This window comes from Equus asinus, chromosome 3, assembly GCF_041296235.1.
Source record: "Equus asinus isolate D_3611 breed Donkey chromosome 3, EquAss-T2T_v2, whole genome shotgun sequence".
Taxonomy (NCBI): domain Eukaryota; kingdom Metazoa; phylum Chordata; class Mammalia; order Perissodactyla; family Equidae; genus Equus; species Equus asinus.
The window spans coordinates 10,733,887-10,754,554 of record NC_091792.1 but is presented as its reverse complement, the minus strand read 5'-3'; the positions used below and the strand labels follow the sequence as shown (position 1 = coordinate 10,754,554).

At 36.5% G+C, this 20,668-nt stretch overlaps 1 long non-coding RNA gene and 1 other non-coding gene across 8 annotated transcripts in view; both read right to left on the bottom strand.

Annotated features, from left to right (window-relative positions):
• LOC123284567 (uncharacterized) overlaps positions 1 to 20,668 on the bottom strand; it is a 162,954-nt gene that overhangs the window by 68,970 nt on the left and 73,316 nt on the right. The gene's annotated exons all lie outside the window — the stretch shown is intronic.
• On the bottom strand, positions 5,182 to 5,286 carry LOC123284861 (U6 spliceosomal RNA). Its single transcript, XR_006526306.1, has one exon. It is a non-coding gene; the product is annotated as a U6 spliceosomal RNA (small nuclear RNA).

Genomic DNA, 20,668 nt, shown 5'->3' with positions numbered 1-20,668 from the left:
CTGTGCCTTAGTTGTCTTTGTCTTCAGTGTCTAGCACAATGCCAAAAGCAGTGATTGAATGATTTGTTTTACACCAGAAGAAGGTTGGTCCAGCTTTAAACCATAGCCTTAATCTTCATGATTTTTTCTCCCACTGTCACAAATAGAGGCCATTTCTAATTTTCCCATATCCATTACCTTCCGAGAATTTGCAGAACCTGATTAGACTCACATAAGGAAACTGTCTTCCATTTCCTCCCTTAACTGTGTTCTTTATGTTGTGGCATGAGGAGTGGTGGCAGCTAAGCAAAGCTTACAGACCTTCATGTTCGAATTTGGGAACTGGGACTGGACATACATACACACATACACATTCATTCAGCTATGTTGATTTTTCTGTGCGTCCATGTGTAGATAGCTAGGTAGATACACACATACACACATATCCTCCTTCCCATTCTATTAAGGCTGCAGCCCTGAGAAAGCAAAATGGTAAGAGCTCCTTATTTATACAATAAAATAACAGTGTACAGCCTTGTATCTCATGCCAAAGACTTTTCAGTTTGTTTTTTTTCTACTTTTCTGATTCTTCTTATAAGTTTTAAAAGTATTATGAATTATCTTGCTATTATAAGTTCCTTCATTTAAAGATTTATGGTAATTCTTTATTTAATTCTCAGCTAGACTAAAAACATAATTCAATTATTTCAACTAATTGATATATGCTCCCTAATTCTAACACTATATATAGTATAATAAAAGTACAGTCTCTGCCTCCATTTTCCATTGATTAATACAAGCAAGTTTCCAACCACATAACTGGCTTATATGACTCAAGAGTCAGACATCTGTGTAAGGAACAAAACTTTTCGGGATGAAAATTGATCAAAGGCTCTGGTATTAAATTATCAATTAACTATAAAATGTTAGTGGGACATGTCTTTTTTAGTCTTTGGAAATTATGGGTCAGTATACGTACTTTTTCCCCAAATTTATATTGTGCTTACTTGTTTCAGTGATCTGATACACTGCATTAAATACAATAGATTTCTAAAATCATAGAAGAAATATTAAATATATGTATTGATATAGATGAAACTTACATGTATTTAATATTTACAACTAGATTTTAATATGATGAAGCATATTCCCTTTGTTTAAAGTATCCAGGAGATTCATTGGTATCAATAGGTAACAAAAAATAATTTCTGGGAGAAAATTTGTCCTAAACCAGGCTGATAAGCTTTTTCCAGCTGGGAAGGAACAAATTTCCATACAGTAAGCTCATTATGACTGATTTTACAGCCTACTGGTAGATTTATGATCCACGATCTGAATGTCTTGAGATGTCTCAACCTTTAAAACAAGTTACATAAGTCATTAATAGCAAGTTTCTCAACTTTTAAAACAAATTATGGAAATCATTAATAGCAAGTTTCTGTCTGACTTTACAACAACCTGCTGATTCCAACAGGATGCATCATTTTGATTTGGCAATGCTAGAGAAAAATCTCCTCCCCAGTATTGTATTTTACTTCCAGTACACAGTTGGTTTACAATAAAAATACCATCTTTAGCATAAGAGTATGGAAACAATTCACGTGATACTGAAGCCAGCTACCTGAGGGATACTGTAGATACTTGGTAAGAACATGATTGCCTTTTGACCCGGTTTTGAATCTTGTCAATTTGCTGTTTTCTTGCTTAACTTTAGGGGTGACTTGGGTCTCCAGGATTTGTGAGTTTGTTTTGCAGAAGAAAGAGAATGCCTTCTGGGAGTTTGCGATCACCAGATGGCTGGCCCCGAGCAGCCCTTGCAGATCTCCCAGGGGCTTATCAGGAGTGACCCCATTGTTTCTCCAAAGCTCCTCCTGCCAAGGGCCTTAGCTCTCTAAATTCCCCCTGCTGTTTGCTCTAGTGAACATGGATTTGAGCAAACCCAGCCTCCTGCCTTCTCTTTTTGGCTTATTTGAAATAAACCTTTCTCCATCTCCAAGCACCAATGTCTCAGTGTTTGGCTTGCTGCACATCGGGCACACGAACCTGAGATTAAGAGCATCGGTATGAATTTTCCTCTATACTGTATTTTACCAAAGAGAGTAGCTTAGTATACGAAAGATGACATGAGTAGAGCCATATTAAAATAGAGCGAAAGCAGCCATTTCAGAGGAATTGCCTTGCACATCTTGTTTTCTTTATCTTCCAAATTGGACCAAATTGCCAACATTCCAAGAAGTCAGTAAGGATAATAATATCCTGTTTGTAAGGACTGATGAAATTGGACTTTGCTGATGACGGAATCACTAACCAATCAACGAAGTACAACTCTAGCCTTTCCCCTGATGACAGAACCTCAAGTCAACCAATGAAGTACAAACCTAGTCTTACCTCATCTAGCACTAATGAACTCTTCTTTAATACAACATACCTCATCTTCCTCCCTTTTTCCCATAAAAACCATGAGCCCCTCTCCTGTAAACAGGACACTGGGTTTCTACCTGAATCTGTGAATTCTTTGATCCCAAATAAACACCTTGTCTCTTAAACTGGTTTCTATTTTTGTAGATTGACAAGTATTTAGATGTAAAAATCAAGTAAAAGAATCATATTAGCTAAAGAATACCTGTTAGACTTACAGAAACATTGAAACCCCCTACCATGGCCTATGCAACCAGACAGAGGTGGGCGTACCTCTTTCTCCCTCTCTTCTGCATTCTTCCTGGCCTCTGTAGAGGAGAATTTGCAACCCCAAAATATGTCTCTTTAGCATAAGGATTATCTTAAGCTGATTATTTCTAAGAAACTGCAGACATAGCAAAAGCTTCAAAACTGAGAAGTTATGCTTTTGTAAGAGACATTTACATGTATAAGAGAAATCTCCATTTATAAGGGTGACTCCCTAATTCAGGGAGAAGAGGACAACCTTCTCTCTAGAAACTCTTCTCAATGCAGAAGGCAAGGACTTAAATCTGCGTAACCAGCTTACCCTTGCTTACCGGGCTTTTCCTGACCACTTTCCATAACTGTTTCCCCATCCTCAATATCTTTTGTCTCTAGCTGAAGATGATATTTAAGTGAAGGCTTCCCCCATTTCTGGGAGTCACTCAGTTTTCCTGGGTCTCTGCCATGTATACATGTTATTAAACTTCTGTTTTCTTCTGTTAATCTATCTTAAGTCAATTAAACTCTTCAACTAGCCAAAGGAACTCAGAAAGGTAGAAGGAAAATTTTTTGTCTCCTCCACCTTTATGTTGCTTCTCAAATGCAATATGTTTAGTTTTATTGGATTTCTTCTAAACTTGGATATCCTTCTTCCTAGAATTCTTCGTTCTCATATCTACATGTGTTTGGCTTTTTCTTGTCAAGTATCAGATCTAATGTTATTTCTTTGAAGACAGCAACCTTGATTATACCAACTCAGTAATCTCCGTCATCACTCTATCACTTTTCCATGTTCTCCTGTCCTCATGTCATTTATCACAATCTGAAATTATGTCAACTTATCTATTTACATGTCTATTATGTCTTCACCTCCAAAATTTAAGTATCTTCAGGGCAGATATTCACTGCTGTAACATCAGTGCCTAGGATGACAAGAGATTTTCACATATTGAGGTACATGGGGTAGCAATTCTGGTTCAAAACTGCTTTGGTTAGAACTAAAGAAGACTGCTTTATGGCTTATCAAACATACATTGTACATCTGCTTATCTACTAAAGTAAAGAAAACATTAAACATTATTTCAGAGTAAAAGAATGCACTTTTTGCAGATAAGAATGCATACATCCCCTCCTATGCCCACCAGTATCAGTAACACCCATATTAGTGCTCCAGAAGATAAGTTCCCTTTCCTGGACATCAGGGTCATGTTGACCTGCTAATTTGCAACTGAATACCTCTTTGAAACTTTGATGACTAAGTATCCTGGGTGTGTTTAATGTATGTACTTTGTTCTAAAAAGGTATAAAACTATGCTGAAAGCCATGTTTTTCCAGAACACTTTCTTCCTTTGTGGAAACTGCCTTCCCAGGTCATAATCCTCAGTTTGGCTCAAGGAAAACTCATTTTATATCTCTTATTGTATAGAATGGTTTTGGTTATTTTGTGTCAACAGATATAACAGTGCAAGACACATGATAGGTGCTTAATAAAAGGCATTAGTACATGCAAATCATGAATTGTTTCATTTTTTTCCATGTTTGGGATGAATTCCTTTAATATTCTCTTTAGGCAAAATTAACCTAAATCTATGTATCTTTTAATTCTGAGAAATTCTTCATTTCTTACATTTCACAGAACTTTTCAACATAAATCTAACATTTGGAAATCTCAGAAACACTGTTACTGGAAAAGTTAAGGAACATTTGATAAATTGGGTCAAGTAGGCAGAAGCTTCAAGATGGTAATTCTCTGTTCAAGTGGCAGTTAAAAGGAATATGATCTGAAAGACTTGATGAAGCCAGAGAACACATAATCGTCTAGTCATCAGGTCAGTGAGGTAGGCTGAGAGGCTTACTGAAGACTTTATTTTAGATTAAGTTGATCATTGGATCTAAAGTGGTAGTTGATGGATTGAGGACTTACACTGCATCCTCCAGGCCAAGTCAAAGTATTGAGGTCCCAGAAAGGCAGATTGAGGTGCAAGGACTGAGTCTAATTTTCAGTTAGGAAAATGGATAGCTAGTCAGGAATCCAAGGTAAAGACCATCAGATGGCCTCGATGAGGATGGCAGGAGTGAAGAAGATTCTGCTGCTGCTCCCTGGCTGCTCAGGTGCCTGGCTCTGCAGACTACGGGGTCACTCAGGGAGGCAGACAAAGTCAATCTTACCTTAGAACAAAACATTTCCTTAACCTTCTGATTATAGTGGAAATTTTGATAGGAATAATAATAGAATATAAGCCAAAATGTTTGAACTATCTGAAAAATAAAATATATAACAACAATGATGACAACAACGAGTAGTAATGAGGAGAATAGCTCCTTCCAAAACTTATGGGACTTTTTTTTTTTATTGCAGTAACATTGGATTATAACATTATATAGCTTTCAGGTGTACATGGTAATATATTTTGAATTCTGCGTAGATTACATACATCATGCTCACCATCCAAAAACTAATTATAGTCCATCACCTCACATGTGAGCCTAATCACCCCCTTTTGCCCTCCCCCTCCCTCCTTCCCCTATGGTAACCACCAAAACCATAGAGAATGCTTCACAAATTTGCATGTCATCCTTGCACAGGGCCCATGCTAATCTTCCCTGTATCATTCCAATTTTAGTATATGTGCTGCCGAAGCAAACATCATGGGACTTTTAATAACATCAACATATGCTGAAAAGTTAGATATAATATCTGGCAGCATTTTTAATAACATATTTATAAATGTTTAGTAAACATTAAAGAATAAGTAGAATCAAATATGTAATATGGTACTTAAATGGTTAAAGACCAACATAAGTCAAAGTAATAAAACCATTTCCCTAGAGATAGATATCATATATTCCATCATTATTTAACATCGTCTGTTTCCAACAAATTTACGTAAACAAAAAAAATAACTAGTATAAGAAATATAAAGTCAATTTTTGCTGATGTGTTTGTATATCTGACAAATCCAATGGAATTTTTTATTAATTGGGACAATTTTTAAAATTTGGTAAGGTAGCTGGATATGAAAACAATCAACAAAAAATAGGTTTTGTCTATTTGAGCAAATAGTACTTAGAAATGAAAACGAAGCAATTTAAGATCAAAAATAAAATACTTAGAGGGGTTGGCCTGGTGGCTCAGCGGTTAAGTTCTCACATTCTACTTTGGTGGCCCGGGGTTCGCCGTTTCAGATCCTGGGTGCAGACATGGCACCACTTGGCAAGCCATACTGTGGCAGGCGTCCCACATATAAAGTAGAGGAAGATGAGCATGGATGTTACCTCAGGGCCAGTCTTCCTCAGCAAAAACAGGAGGATTGGTGGTAGATGTTAGCTCAGGGCTAATCTTCCTCAAAAAAAATAATTAAAAAATAAAATACTTAGAAATGTGTATAAGTAGAAAATATTAGGACCTATATGAGGAAGAGTATAAAATGATATGGAAACATAAAACAAGATCTGAACAAGGGGACAGATAAGCCATGTTTATGTATTCTACATGCATTTCTTTCAAGACATTATACAAATTTAATTGATACTAATTAGAATTTCTGCCAGATTCTCTCTTGTTTGTTTTGTTCTGGGGAAAAAAAAGTCTTATAATTTGATTATTATAAAGTAAAACTAAAATTAGTTTAGGGATCTTGCCTTTCTAGCCAGCAGAGCACACCATAAAGTCAGTGTGATCAATATGCCATAAGGCTGAGAAAAAAATAGATCGGGGGGTACAGAATGGGAAATTAAACAGATAAAAGAATTCAGTTATTATAAAGATATTCAGAGAAAAAGTTCAATTAAGAGAAAAGAACGGATTATTTGAAAGTATTGGCACTGTTCATTATCTAACTAGAAGAAAATGAAAATGGATCCCTAAGTGAATCATATACAAAACTAAATCTCTGAATTTTTTTGGTTTGTCCTTTGTTGTTTAAACTCTGCTCCCTGATCCGCTGCAAGGGAAGATCCTCTTCATGCAAACCAGACCACCACATTTGCTCTTCCATTTTAATGTTTAGTTGCCCCTCGGCCCTCAATCTCCTTCCTCCTCTTCTCCTAGATCAATCTTATCTACCTTATCGAAGAAGAAATTACCATTCCTACAAGCGAATCTCCATCTGGCACCTAGATCAGAGTATTCTTCGAATCTGTATATACATTGGTGTGAAAGAGGGAAGTGACTCTTGAGAGAGAAACAAGGAGGAAAACACAGTGAAAAGAGTGATGGAAATATTTCAGGTAAACCCTGTCTCACATTATTTTAGCCAAAGCAAGCTAATCACCTTGACTTTTGAATTAGGACCACAAATATTTCTTACCAGATACTTGTCATTTAATTACATGTGTAACTGATGGATACTTTTAATTTCCAGACAATTAATTGCATTTTTCTTTACAGTGGTATCCAAACTGAGATGCACCAAGCACTACATTCCTTTACTCCATAATGAAAATGCTTTCTCCTGCTAGCTGTATTGGAGGTACACTTATTATTCACATTATCACTCAAAGATAGCCTAGGACACACATAGTTCAAAACTGTCTGGCGATATAATTTAACTATATTTAACTATCAATATAACTATCTGACCCTGCCTTGCTCAGAACCCATTTGGCACATGGAGGAGCCCTACCTTTCAAAAAAATATATGCATGCTATCATCTTTTCCCATTATTTCAGCAGTATATCTTCAACATAGAGTTCCTCTCATGGTCAAACAGTGGCATGACATCTCTCAAGGGTAATTAGACATGAAACCCCAAACTGCTTTATAAAAACAATTTTTAAAATATAATTCCATACTGTATTTTAGTTATAGCCTCCAGATATTAAAATGAGCCAAATGCAAACAATATACATATTATGTGTATATTTACAATGTTTGTATTACAGTCTAAGCTAAACATTAATGAGTTAAATAAAATCTTGGACACATGTCGGAGTCATGATTTTCTTTTGCTTTTAAGTATCTTTATATATGTGTATATATATATGTATGTATTTCCATTAACATGGGTTAAATAATACTTTATTTTTTAAAAAGAATATTTCCTTGTAATTCATAGCCCTACAAATTTTTTTATAATATTGGAAGTAAACATATCACTATTTTATGCATTTTTTTCATATCTTCAACTTTTGAGGGAAAAATTCCACATTGGTATTCAGTCATTTGAAAATGCATGAAATTTCTTTTCAACTTGCAAAACAAGAAGTGATTGCTCTCTGTACTTGAAGTTATAAAGTAATCATGTAGGCAATTCACCATTTCTTAGCGTGTTGAGTGCTAAAAAATTGTGTGAATTCTATATAAGAAAACTTAGATAAAACAGGTTTAATTTCTATATTGTCAATATTTTATAAGTTACAAGGTAGAACACAATTCAAAAGGTATTTAGGGCCAACCCTGGTTGCCTAGTGGTTACGTTCGACATGCTCCACTTGGGCAGCCCAGGTTCAGTTCCTGGGCATGAACCTACACTGCTGTCTGTGGCCATGCTGCGGGAGTGGCTCACACACAAAAAGAGGAAGATTGGCAACAGATGTTTGCTCACGGTGAAACTTCCTCAGCAAAAAGAGGAAGGTTGCCACAGGTGATACCTCAGGGTGAATCTTCCGCAGCAAAATAAAAAGGTATTAAAGCAAGAATATTTCTTTACCCTTATTTGAATACACTCTGATTTGAGGATCTAGTTTTAGAGGGGAGAATAAAAAAGTTCTTGGAGTTCTTCAGCCTGTCACAACACTTGCTATTCACAAATTTGATTGCTTACGTATAGGATAACTTATGGGGAGTCTTATTATCACAGAAATATTAAGTATAGATTTTTCTTATCAAAATAGTTTTGTAGAAAATGCTACATTATAAATTAGAAAGGCTCCATCACTGAGGCGTTATCATACTCAACACATTATAGGCAGTCTTGGCTTTTCTATGTGCATATGTATTCTTAAATTCAATCTGCATATGATAAACGTAATGATGTATTTGAAAAACATGTATAATTTTAATAGATAATATTTCAAAATGGGTTAAGTCCTCGGTTGGCTTGAAAATGCATACATACCAAACAGCAACACAAAACAATACGTGAAATTGCTCTGTCTAAAAATTGAGAAACTCTCACCTTTAAAATAAGCAAAATAATCTGGCCTGGGGTGAGAAAAAGAATTGTTTTTATAAAAACTACTGGTATTATATAAAGGAAATTATCTTAGAAAAGAAAAAAATCAAAGTAAATCCTCAATATTATAAACGTTCATGTCTGTTATTCAGTATTTTAATGGAAAAGGACCGGAGGGAATTCCTGGCTGTTTGCAAGGACATTTAAGGTCTCAGTTGGCAAAAGTCAGGACAAGCAGTCAGTGTGAGTTTAATATCAAGTTGGGAATTAATTTGACTCTCTATCTGGTAGTCATTCAACTCCATTTCCCAGGGCACTTTACCACCTCAATTCTATCATCGGTGCTTGTTCATTTTCTATTCACAAGGAGCACTCTGTCTAGTGGAAGAAACAGGAAAGCTAGATACAAGTAATTCAAGGTGTTTAGAATTTGAGTCCATAATGGATGGTGTGAGTCTGGAAAAGTGTCATGCCAGAAAAAATATCTGATTCCTAAGAGAGGTAAGAAAAGTTGGCAGGGAGCATATTCCTGTATGAAATAGATGATAAGATACAACTGACATTTACCACAAAAAGAGGAATATGGACAATACACCAAACCTCAAGAGACAGGAAATTCAAATAAAATATATTGAAATTGATTTTTTTTAAAAGGAAAGTTTGAAAAAGTGGTCTATCATTTAGAAGGAAAATTGACTTCCAAATTAAACAGAAATAATGTTTTTGACACCTTAAAATTTCATTCGGCATGGACAGATTCATTCATAATGATGCCCAGCTCTCGCTGTCCTCATTCATGAGTTGTCCAATTTTATGTTACCTTAGGAGAAAAGGAAGTTCCTAGTTTGACTTCTTCAGAGGAAAGGAAATTCAGCATGTGGGTGAATTCAGCAGAGGAGGAGCATGGCACTTGGTACTCAAATAAAATGTCAATTGAGAAATGTAAAATTTAGCCACGAAAATAGGCTGATTGATGCCAAAGATCTAGTTTCAATTAATTTTTTCATTTAGTTTATGTGGTGTTTTGATATTAGATTAAGCACTTTTTAAAAAATTCTATCATCTTGAAGCAAAAACTGTGGTGTGAAAATAATTCAAAAGAAAGTGTATCCATTATCTTTTTAAAATACCTTTACAAATGGAGAGAGATTCATCATATGAATGAAATACTTAGAAATATTCCTTGACTTTTGATAACATCCCTTCCCTTGCTCATCTGGTACTTTCATGCATTGTCTTTTCCTGGTCTCATTTGTCTTTCTGAATCCCTGTTGAGAACTTAAAATATGTTGCGAATATACAAGGGCCTGTTCAGGACAAGTGATTCAAATAGACTGCCTCATGTATACTGAGAAAAATCACTGAAAATCAATACTCCCACATAAGACACTAACATTTAGATCTTCAGGAGTGGCTTTAGTTTCTAACAAAACTATATACTTTTTCAGGTTTTTGTAACATCTTTCTCAATTGAATTTCTCGTTCATGTTATCCATTCACCGCCTGTAGACATATCTGAGAGTGCTACTTCCCGGTGGAATACCATCTCCTCTCCTTACAACTATGTCCAACAATTCAGCAACCACAGCAAGATTGTGTAGGCTTTAAGGAAGATATTTTTCTGTACCAGCTGGTGAAACTAGAAGCAAAGAAGAACAGCTGAAGGTGTTTAGGGAAAGCACGCCACTATGTTCCCAAGAGATGAGAAAGCACTTTCTATGAAGAAACAAAGAACCAAACCAGAGTTCTTTAAGAATCTGATGACAAAACCATATTTTTTCCCCTGCTAATTTAAATCTCCTACCTGTCCCAAATGCAAACACAAACATTTTTGTGTTTTTCCTCATAATTATGTAATTCCAACAGGAGAAATCATTTTGATAAGGATTTTAGCTGGTTAATTTTAAAACTTCAGATGAGAAGCAGGCTCTGAGGAGTGGAATTTGCTTGCCCTTTGATCAGAGACAGTTGCATTTGTGAAGGAAATCTCCATGCCTCCCTCTCTGCCCCAGGAGGAAGGGGGGATGGCCTTATCTCTGGAAACTCTTAATGGGGAAGACAAGGACTTATGTTGTTTACTGTCTGGCAACCTGATGTAACTGACCCCCCCCCCCCCCCACAAATCCTCCTTTGTCTTTAGCTGAGGATAATATTTAAGCAGTGACTTCTGCCATTTACTCAATCCGGTTTGATTCTTATCTAAAAGTTGTGGGACCGCCAAATGGTCGGACCCTATGGGCACTGATACCATTTTAACTTTTTTACATATCCCTTTGTCTTGTAAAGAGATAACTCACATACCTATGCCTTAAATTTAGCCTTACTCTCCACCCAATTTTGCAGCAGAAGCGGCAGCAGCAGCAGCTGCTCCTGCCCGCAGGTCCTGTCCCCACGCAGCAGCTCTGACTGCCCATGGGTCCTGTCCCCATGCCGGCGGCAGCAGCAGCGGCTTGTCCTGCTCGTGGGTCCTGTCCCCATGCAGCAGAAGCTCTGACTGCCCATGGGTCCTGTCCCCATGCTATTCCTTACTATTCTCTAAATAAAAGAGCACTACTGCCAGATCTTAAGAGTCTAAGAAATCTTTCTTTCGACTCCTCGGCTCACCGACCCTGCGTCAATTTCATTGTGTATACGTAGGGTGGCACATGTACATAAGAATGTTCAGGACAGTAGAAACAAACTAACCCTTGGTCACTCTAACACACATACACATGTGCATGCGTGTGCACACACACACACACTTCAAAGACTGAGAGATCTGTGAAGGCACTGGCCATGATGAATTTAATTTTCAATTTCTCGCATACGATAATAGTAAACGTATACATACTAGGTACTCAGTAATAATTATTCAATTAGTACTAAATATTCAATGTACTCATCAAGTTCAAATTAAAAAATCTTCCAACTATTGTACTAATCTCCAGCAAAGAGGCTGTGGACCTGGAACTAATTGAATGAGTATCGTGTTCTAAAATTATTGAATAAATATAATGAATCTTGGAATTTTTTGTTATTGAACTATACTTTAAATGCTCTAGGAACCTTCAGCGAAATGTCTTTTCTTTAATTGAAAAAAATTTAAAATGCAGGAGAGATATGTTCTTGGAAATTTCTCTCTTCCATTTTTTCCTGTGGATATTTTCAAATTTTAATGTTTGATAGCTACCATAGTAGACACCTAGTTATAACTGGTGATAAACATATATTTGGTAAATGAATTAAGTTCAATAGGAGGCAAAAATTAAAATTCTGAATGACAGGAGTTCATTAAGGTTAATACACACCTGAGAGTACAGTCACCAATGATATGCTCAGAAATATCTAAGTTAAAAGGATTAGAGAAACAGGCACTTATTTTATAATATGGATATTTATTAAGCAACAAATAATTGCAAGGCTGGTTATTAAAGAAAAGTCATGTTACCATATTGGAAGCAGAAATAAAGGACTATAAGAGGGAGAAATTTGAAATTATGCTAAACCAGATCACATAGTGATCTTAGCAGATCTTAAATTTTAAAAATATTATAAATACTTCTTGATATTTTATTCTACAGAAAGTTAATGTCTAAAATCCTAACCAAACCAATATTTTACAAAAGCCAACATTAGCCTCTTTGCCAATTAAAATACAACAAAATGCCCTGGGTAAGAGGCTCTACTTCAGTAATGCCCATATATTTTGATAAATTTCCTTCTCTTCATACTATTGACTCCTCCTCTGAGTTCAAAGTTATTTTGTCCCTCAGTATTAAAAATGCGAAGTAGAGATCAGGCGGTGTGGAACAGAGTTCCAACAGTAAAATTGTACCCCGTTACCCAAGATCCCTGTGGCAAAAAATATATAGACCTCAAGGGAGATGAGAATTCCTTCAGGGTTCCAGGGGAGAGACTTGAAATACGTAATTTCCAAAAAAAAAAAAAAAAAAAGATAGAAGGCATCGTTTTCACAAGCTCAACTAGAAAGGCAACATCAGTGAACTAAATAAGTATGTGGTTTTATTGTAAGAAACTGGAAAATATTATTTTGAAACTCAAACTCAGTAATCACATTAAAATTCAGATTACAAAGATAGAGAAGTTTTGGCATTATATATAGCTTAATCAATTAAAGGAAGAGGAGAAGCTTCAAACAAGTGCCTTGATACAGAAGGAAACACATAGCTTGATGAAAATAAATACACCTTCCATCCCTGTTGGGTTTTGAACAAGTTGAGACATAAGTCAAAACAGGAGCAGATGGGTCCAGAATTTCAACTTCATTCCTGAGAGAGGCCAGATTGGAGAGTGGGCCCCTCAGGGCTGCTTGTCAAGCGAGCCTCATACTGATCTCAGACTCCGGGCCGACTTAGTAAGGTCCAGACCACATGGCACCAGCTCTGCCCACCCGACAGAACAGAGCTCCTGCACAGTGACTGCCTGGAGCGGGGGAGCAGACTCTGCACCTGTGGAGCAGGCTGGCTCTAGGGAGGATGGGGTGAGACAGTCGTGTGCTGTTGTTCTTCTTGGATTAACAATCAGGCACAGTCCCTCTTCCTCATTTAGGGATAAAGTGAGTGAAAGAAAAGATTGCCTAAGAACATCCTCAGGGAAAACCTGTCCGTGTGAAAACCAGGAGTGAGGCAAACGTGCTTCTAATACAAAGCCATCAGAGATTAGAAAGGGCAGTAACTGTTGACATTTTTTCATTGGCGATTCAAAGGAAACGTACTTTAAGGAAGTTTTAAATTTGAAAGAAAACAGTGTAAGTGTTCAAAAAAAAGTATGTGAGGAAAAAAATGTCTTTCCTTAAAGTATCCATTAATTGACATTCTTACCTATCATAATTAACAGCTATTTATTTTTATTGTCTGTTTCAGCCCAAACTCATGAAAATATGTATTTTCCAAATGAAATATTTAGTCTCGATTATTTAACCCTATTTGCTCTCTTTCATTCTAACGTACTTATCATTACTGTGTTCCTTCTGCACTTTCAACCCTTTGTTCATCTAGGAATATTTATTCAGTGCCACTTTGTGCTTAGTATGCATTTGCAGGGTCTTGTGGATGAAGAGATTAAAAACATCTGCATCCTTTAAAAACGCACTGTTAAATTAATCTGATGGAAAGTAAACCAAAATTTTGATATAGACAGTAAAAAAAGTTTTTTTAAAAGACAGACTTCTTAACCCAGGTGAACAGGACCAGGTGGCATGCAGGCTTTATACTTCCTAGCCACGTACATCAAATAGTCCATGTGTGCCACTGTTAATTAAACCACGGCCCTCCAATTACGTAAGATAGTACATCTGTATTATCAAATTCAGGCCTTGCTTGGCTATGGGAAAAATTATTTGTCTGAACACATTTTACAGGCCATTTACATATTTCAGATTTGATGGACTGGTTGGTTAACTGATGAATGGACTTGTTTTGCTTCTTCACAAGAAGACGTGGGATGGAGTGTCAACAACATCAGAGATAAAGCTGTGCGGTGGTGATCTGCTTGAGGGGTACTGTCACTCTATTTTGGACAAATTAGTGATATAAATAGAAAAAAGCGTGTCCTTCTTAAATGTTAGGAAATAAACTAAGGTGTTGGTAAAATAATTTTTCTTCAATGGGGAACTAAAAAAGTATTCTTGCTCACATTTTGTCTCAAATTTGAATTAAGATCCTCTAGCTTACCTAATGACAGGCTTATGTAGCTCAAAAAATCACATGAGGGGCCGGCCCAGTGGCCTAGTGGTTAAGTTCGCATGCTCCGCTTTGGCAGCCCAGGGTTTCGCCGGTTGGGATCCTGGGTGGGGACATGACACTGCTCATCAGGCCATGCTGAGACGGTGTCCCACATGCCACAACTAGAGGCACTCAACTAGAATATACAGTTATGCAGTGGGGGGCTTTGGGAAGAAGAAGAAGAAAAAAGATTAGAAACAGATGTTAGCTTAGGTGCCAATCTTTTAAAAAAAAATCTTATGGAAAATAACTGTTTTTTATTGTTAAAACACTCTTTGGCTAACTTTGCTCTAAATGGGGTGTGTAATGAACATATTTCTGAAGAAGGGAGACAAAACCTACCATCCACTAGAAATGTGGTGGTACAATGGCAAATTACTCTCTACGCTGAGCATTTTCTCTTCCACTGCTTTGCTATATTTGCTTTTAAAGCTTTGCTGAAAAGCAATAATTTTATTCCTTTTTACTTTCATTACTTATGACTTCTATGCTCCTCCACCATTTTATTCATATTTGAGGAAACATCGGGATTGTAAGCCTCCACTGATGTGGTGATGGTGCTCTGGATTCTCATCTCCCATCATGACCTGAAATCTCCATAGAACCATACAGCTTTAAAAAGAAGTCTTTAAAAATAAAATTTCATTGCTTGGTGTATACAACATAATGGTTAACTGTATACAACTGGTACAAAAACCCCCCAAAATATCCCGTTAACGCTTTATTTCCTAAGTTCTCTTTTGTATTTGATATGTGATCAATTCTTTAAAAATCCATTTTAGTTTTATTAGATGTCCATCAGGTAGATTTATGCAAAATAAATATATTTTCAGCTTCAAATGTTGTTAATGAAGTATCAGGGCTAAAATTTAACATATAAATAAATTATTTCCTACAAAATAAAGTCCACAATTTAAAAAAATTATGACATTTGTGCAATAGATTTTCTTTTTTTTGAGGAAGATCAGCCCTGAACTAACATCCGCTGCCAATCCTCCTCTTTTTTCTGAAGAAGAGTGACCCTGAGCTAACATCCGTGCCCATCTTCCTCTACTTTATATGTGGGATGCCTACCACAGCATGGCTTCACAAATGATGCATAGGTCTGCACCTGGTATCTGGACCGGCCAACCCCGGGCCACCAAAGTGGAACATGTGAACTGAACCACTGTGCCACCCGGTCAGCCCCTGTGCAATAGATTCTGGAATTTTAAAACCAGAATTTTAATCATAGGTATATAGGACTTTCTCTAAGATTGTTCATGTGAGAAAAATAGAATTAGGGATCACTCAAACCTATGTAAATTTGTAATCAGAGCACAAAAACAATCATCCAAATCCATATACTAATGCAGCAAAATTCCTAATAAACATTCCAGTCAAACTCTGCACTCAGCTTCACACCAGGATTGGCCTTCCTTTTGTCCCCCAACACATGAAACTTCCAGAAGAGAGAGGAAAGTATCTCTCTGCCAACTCAAAATAGGGACTGTCTCACAATTCCTGGCCCTCAAATATTCTACTCTTTTAGTAAGAATTTGATTCTAAATTTTTAATTCAGGTTGCTCATACAGTCCTTTCTCAAGGCTGTTCATCAGCCACATAGTTCACTGGGTTGGGCCAAGTATCTGGATCAACTTCTTTATACTCTGCCTGAGATGAGTATTTACTTCTGACCCTTATCTAGTAAATTATTATGTAAATTATTTCCACTGCCTACTTTCTGAATCTTATTGTTGGTGCTATTAAAGCGACACTAATACTGACATTATATATCCTAAGTGGGGGGTGGGGGGGATGATAGGCCTTCTTGAACCACTCAACAGGGAAGAAGGAAGTCCCACTCAGCAATGAAACAGTTCCTTCATGGTGACATTGTCTGGGAGATGCTTCCTGCCTCTAATGACCTTTCTTATCGTCCCACTGTGAAATGGGGATCCTGACAGCCCAATTGCCGAAAGTATTGGACCATACAACACATAACAAAGAGACAAATTCCATGTTTTTTTCCCCCAAAACATAGGAACATTCTGTCTCAAAGTGTCTTCAAGTAACATCATCAAGTAACAATATTTGGAAAAACAAAACTTTTTGTGGCTTTGAAATGGCAGCTTTTGTCCAAGCAAGAATTTGATCAGACATTTCTTGAGAGATATATCATATTTTGGTATGCCTACTTTGTTCCATGAAAATTTGTTGGTTTGAAATACTATCAGTATCATTTTCAAAAACATTTCTAAGATTTTTTTCTAGACCAGATGTAGGTTCACAGTAAAATCAAGAGAAAGATACAGAGATTTCCCATACACCTCTTAACCCTACACATGCACAGCTTCTCCTTTCATCAATATCCCCCGGCACAGTGGTACATCTGTATATCTCTTTGGTGAGTATCTGCTAAGATCTTTGCCTACTTTTTAGTTAGGTCGTTTGTTTGCTTATTGTTGAGTATAAGAGTTCTTTGTATATTCTGGGTAACAGTCCTACTGACTTTCTGCCTGCCAGATTTGTCAATTTTGATAGAAGGTGTTGAAGTCTCCACTATGAAAGAACTGCCAAGAGAAATGGATGAATTCACTATCAGTTTTTCCCTCACTAGTTTGACACTGTTAGATACATACACATTAAGGGTTGTTATGTCTTCTTGGAGAATTGACCCATTTATCACTATGTAAGGCTCCTCTTTATCACTGACAACTTTCTTCGCTTCGAAGTCAATTCTGTCTAAAATTAATACAGCTAATTTTGCTTTTTTTCTGATTACTCTTAGCATGGTATATATTTCATCATCCCTTTGCTTGTAGTCTATATGTGTCTTTATATATTAAACGGGTTTCTTGTAGAAAACATGTACTTGGGTCTTCTTTGTTGTGTCACTCTGACCATTTCTTTTAATTGGTGCATTTAGACAGTTGACATTCAAAGTCATTATTAGTACCACTGGATTACTGTATTACATATATTGTTTTCTATTTGCTGCCTTTGTTCTTTGTTTCTATTTTTGTCTTCACTTGTTTTGCCTTTTGTGATCACATGTGTATGATTCCATTTTTTCTCCTTTTTTAGCTTATCTGTTATACTTTTCTTATTATTTTTAAATTGTTGCCATAGAGTTTACAACACGCATTTACAGCTAATTCAAGTGTACTTTCAAATAACATTAACAACTTGATAGGTAGTGCATGTACCTTATAATAACATAATAATCCTAATTCCTTCCTCCCATTTTTTACATCACTGCTGTCATTCATTTCACATATGCTTATGTCTGCTTGTCCACACTAAGCCACCAACAATTTGTCAATCATAGTTCAGGTTTTCCTGTCCTGGTACTGGTTATGTCCAGGAGATCTACCAGGTTTGCACAGTAAATATTAGAGAAAACTCTCCTCCTGCTTCCAGCAGGGGGAGGGGAAAAGGAACCCTTTGGAAATACACCAGAGCACTTGGTTCTCCTCAACAAGGCCTGCCTTCTGGAGGCACTAACCGGAATAAAGCCAAAACACTATATTTAAACTATATTTTCATTATGATCTTTTTTCCTGAATATATTGCTAGATGATTTCAGTTAAAATATTACACAATAGTTCCTGAAGTTGTTTTTTCAGGATATTTTAAATCCAATTCAGACAATACACATGTCCCAGCTTCCTATGATGGCAACTGTTACACTAACTCTTCATTTATTCTGTGTAACAAGTACCTTGTCTTAGAAAATGAACTCAATTACCTTTTCTCTCATAAATCAAAATGAGTGATGGCTTAGATACGGACTGTTTTAGTGTCACAAAGATTATGCAACTCCAGGTGAAAGAGAGAGAAGGGCTGTGTTTGATGAGATCAGACTTCAATGTTCCAATCAACTGGCTTAATTCCTATACACAATTTTGCTTGTGAAAAACTGATTCTAAATGTATTAGATTTAAAAAATAGGGGCAATGAGTTTATAAGAATTTAAAAGGTAAGTTTAAGGGAGAGGAAAGAATAGGAAATCTAATTCTCTCATCTTCAAGACAACTTCATATAAGTAAAAAGTAGAGAAATATGAGTGTTAAAATTTTAAATATAGGAAAAGTGTTCCTTTTTGTCATTTAATTATAAGATTAGGAATTTTAATAAATACGTACATATATTTTATGAGAATTGGCAGGAACGAGATTTAAAAATGAGGTTTTCTTTTCCCCCCAGATTAAACTAATTTTACATTTTCATGTTTTTTAGAAGTATCCATTGTAAGTAACAAAATTACAAAGATATGTTAATTTTAGATAGCTGTTTTGTGCTTCCCTGGGTTACTGAAATGACCTTACTGGCCAAAGAAATTTAGTTACCTATCCATCTGAATAAGTTAATCAGAGCATAGAATTTTGGGTTACTCGAATGCAGTGTAGTAATGTTTAGAGATGGTGTGCTTAGATATAGAAATGCTGCAATAATGGTAATTGAAACCAAATACTTCTAAGTGACCAAAAGAAATGAAGAATCGAATCAGCTGGGCAGAGGTCCACTCAGCATGGAGAATCCGTCTATTCCAGATGGATTTAGTCTCATTCAGCAATGCAACGTCCGGAAAGAATGTTTTACCCGAATTTTTATTTTGTGTTTTTTCCACCTTGTAATATGGTTTGGCGAAATGAGGGCCCAGTATGGCAGGAACCAGGAGACAGAAAAGATAAATTCATCGAGGACTAATTGTGTATCAACAATAGGTGCATCTTTAAACAAATTTGGGAGCAAACCAATGTCTAGTTCTGCATGAAACCATGCTATTAAAACATTTCAAACGTAAAGGAATATTTGTAATTAGCCGATATAGTGTGGAAGTCAGCTTCTGAAACTACTAGAAGCAGCTGGTTTAGTTCTGAAATAACTCAAAAAATACTTAAAATTGTGAAAAAATGTGAGAAGTGCTATATATATTAAATGAGAGAATTCATCTGATGCTAGGATCATTTATTTCTTCTAATCTAACACTGAATTGTCATTTGAACTTAATATGTAAAAACGGGTGAAATGCTTTCACTATTATTTCCATAATGAACATTTAATAGAAAAGGTAAATTATATGAGTTGTGGATAATTCCTGTTCTTTTACTCTCAAAACACTTTTTCTGGCTGACCTTGAGTTTTCTCATACTTTCAACTATTCCTTTTATTAAAATGACCTTGAATTCTGTATTTTCTCTTTTGAGCTCATAAGCCAAAAAATGGACTAAAAAACAAAAACCTGAACATGCACCTTAAATGCAATAGGTATAAAAGTGAAAAACCCCCACAACCTCTAATTTCATCACTATGATCCAACCCCTTCACTGTTTTTTTTTTTTTGAGAATCAAAAAGACATCAACACCTTGTAACCTACACTAGAAATCTGGAAGTCATGCTGAATTCAATGCTCCTCAACACTGCTTGGGCCTGGCCTCTGTAAAAACAGGAAGAACCTCCACCCGAAAGTTGGTTAGAATGTGGAGACAGATGATGCCACACACACACCAAGAAGGTAGAAAAGGTTTATCACTTACATAACTGAGGCCTCTGGGACGAGCAGAGCAGTCTCAAGCTCGAAAATGGCTTGAGGGAGCAAGGAAAGCAGGCTGGCTCAGGGCTTTTATTGAGTTTGGGGGTGGGCCTGGGGGAGGGTTCCCACAGGAAGGAGGAGATTGGGTGGTTTGAGTCTCCTGCAGCAGCTAGATGGGGGCACTTGCTTCCTCCTCAGCTTGCCCAGGTGTGGGGCACCAGAAGAGGCAGGTGAGAGGCCTGGAAGCTGTTGGCAGGCAAACACCAAAACTGAGTTTAACTCTTTATTACAAACGTCATTCACACAATCAGCAACACGTTCTTCCAATGTTACCACACCAATTTTGCTTAAAGTTTTTCTTCCCTCCCCACTCTTACTACCCCGCTTTTAGTTTCAGAAGTGTCATCATTGTCTGGATCTCTGTGATAGATTTCTGACTCATCCTCTTACTGTAGTCTCGCATTCACATTCTATCACATTCTATCCTTCACACATACAGTTTCCAGAACACAGCACGAGTTACACTTTTCTCCCATAGCATTACCTCCTCCAAAAGCCTTTTGTGCTTAAATAAAACTGGAGGACATCTTTACTATTACACATGCAATTTATCAATCTGCTTATCTATTTTCCATCTATCTATCCATCAATCCATCTCCCTCAATAAGC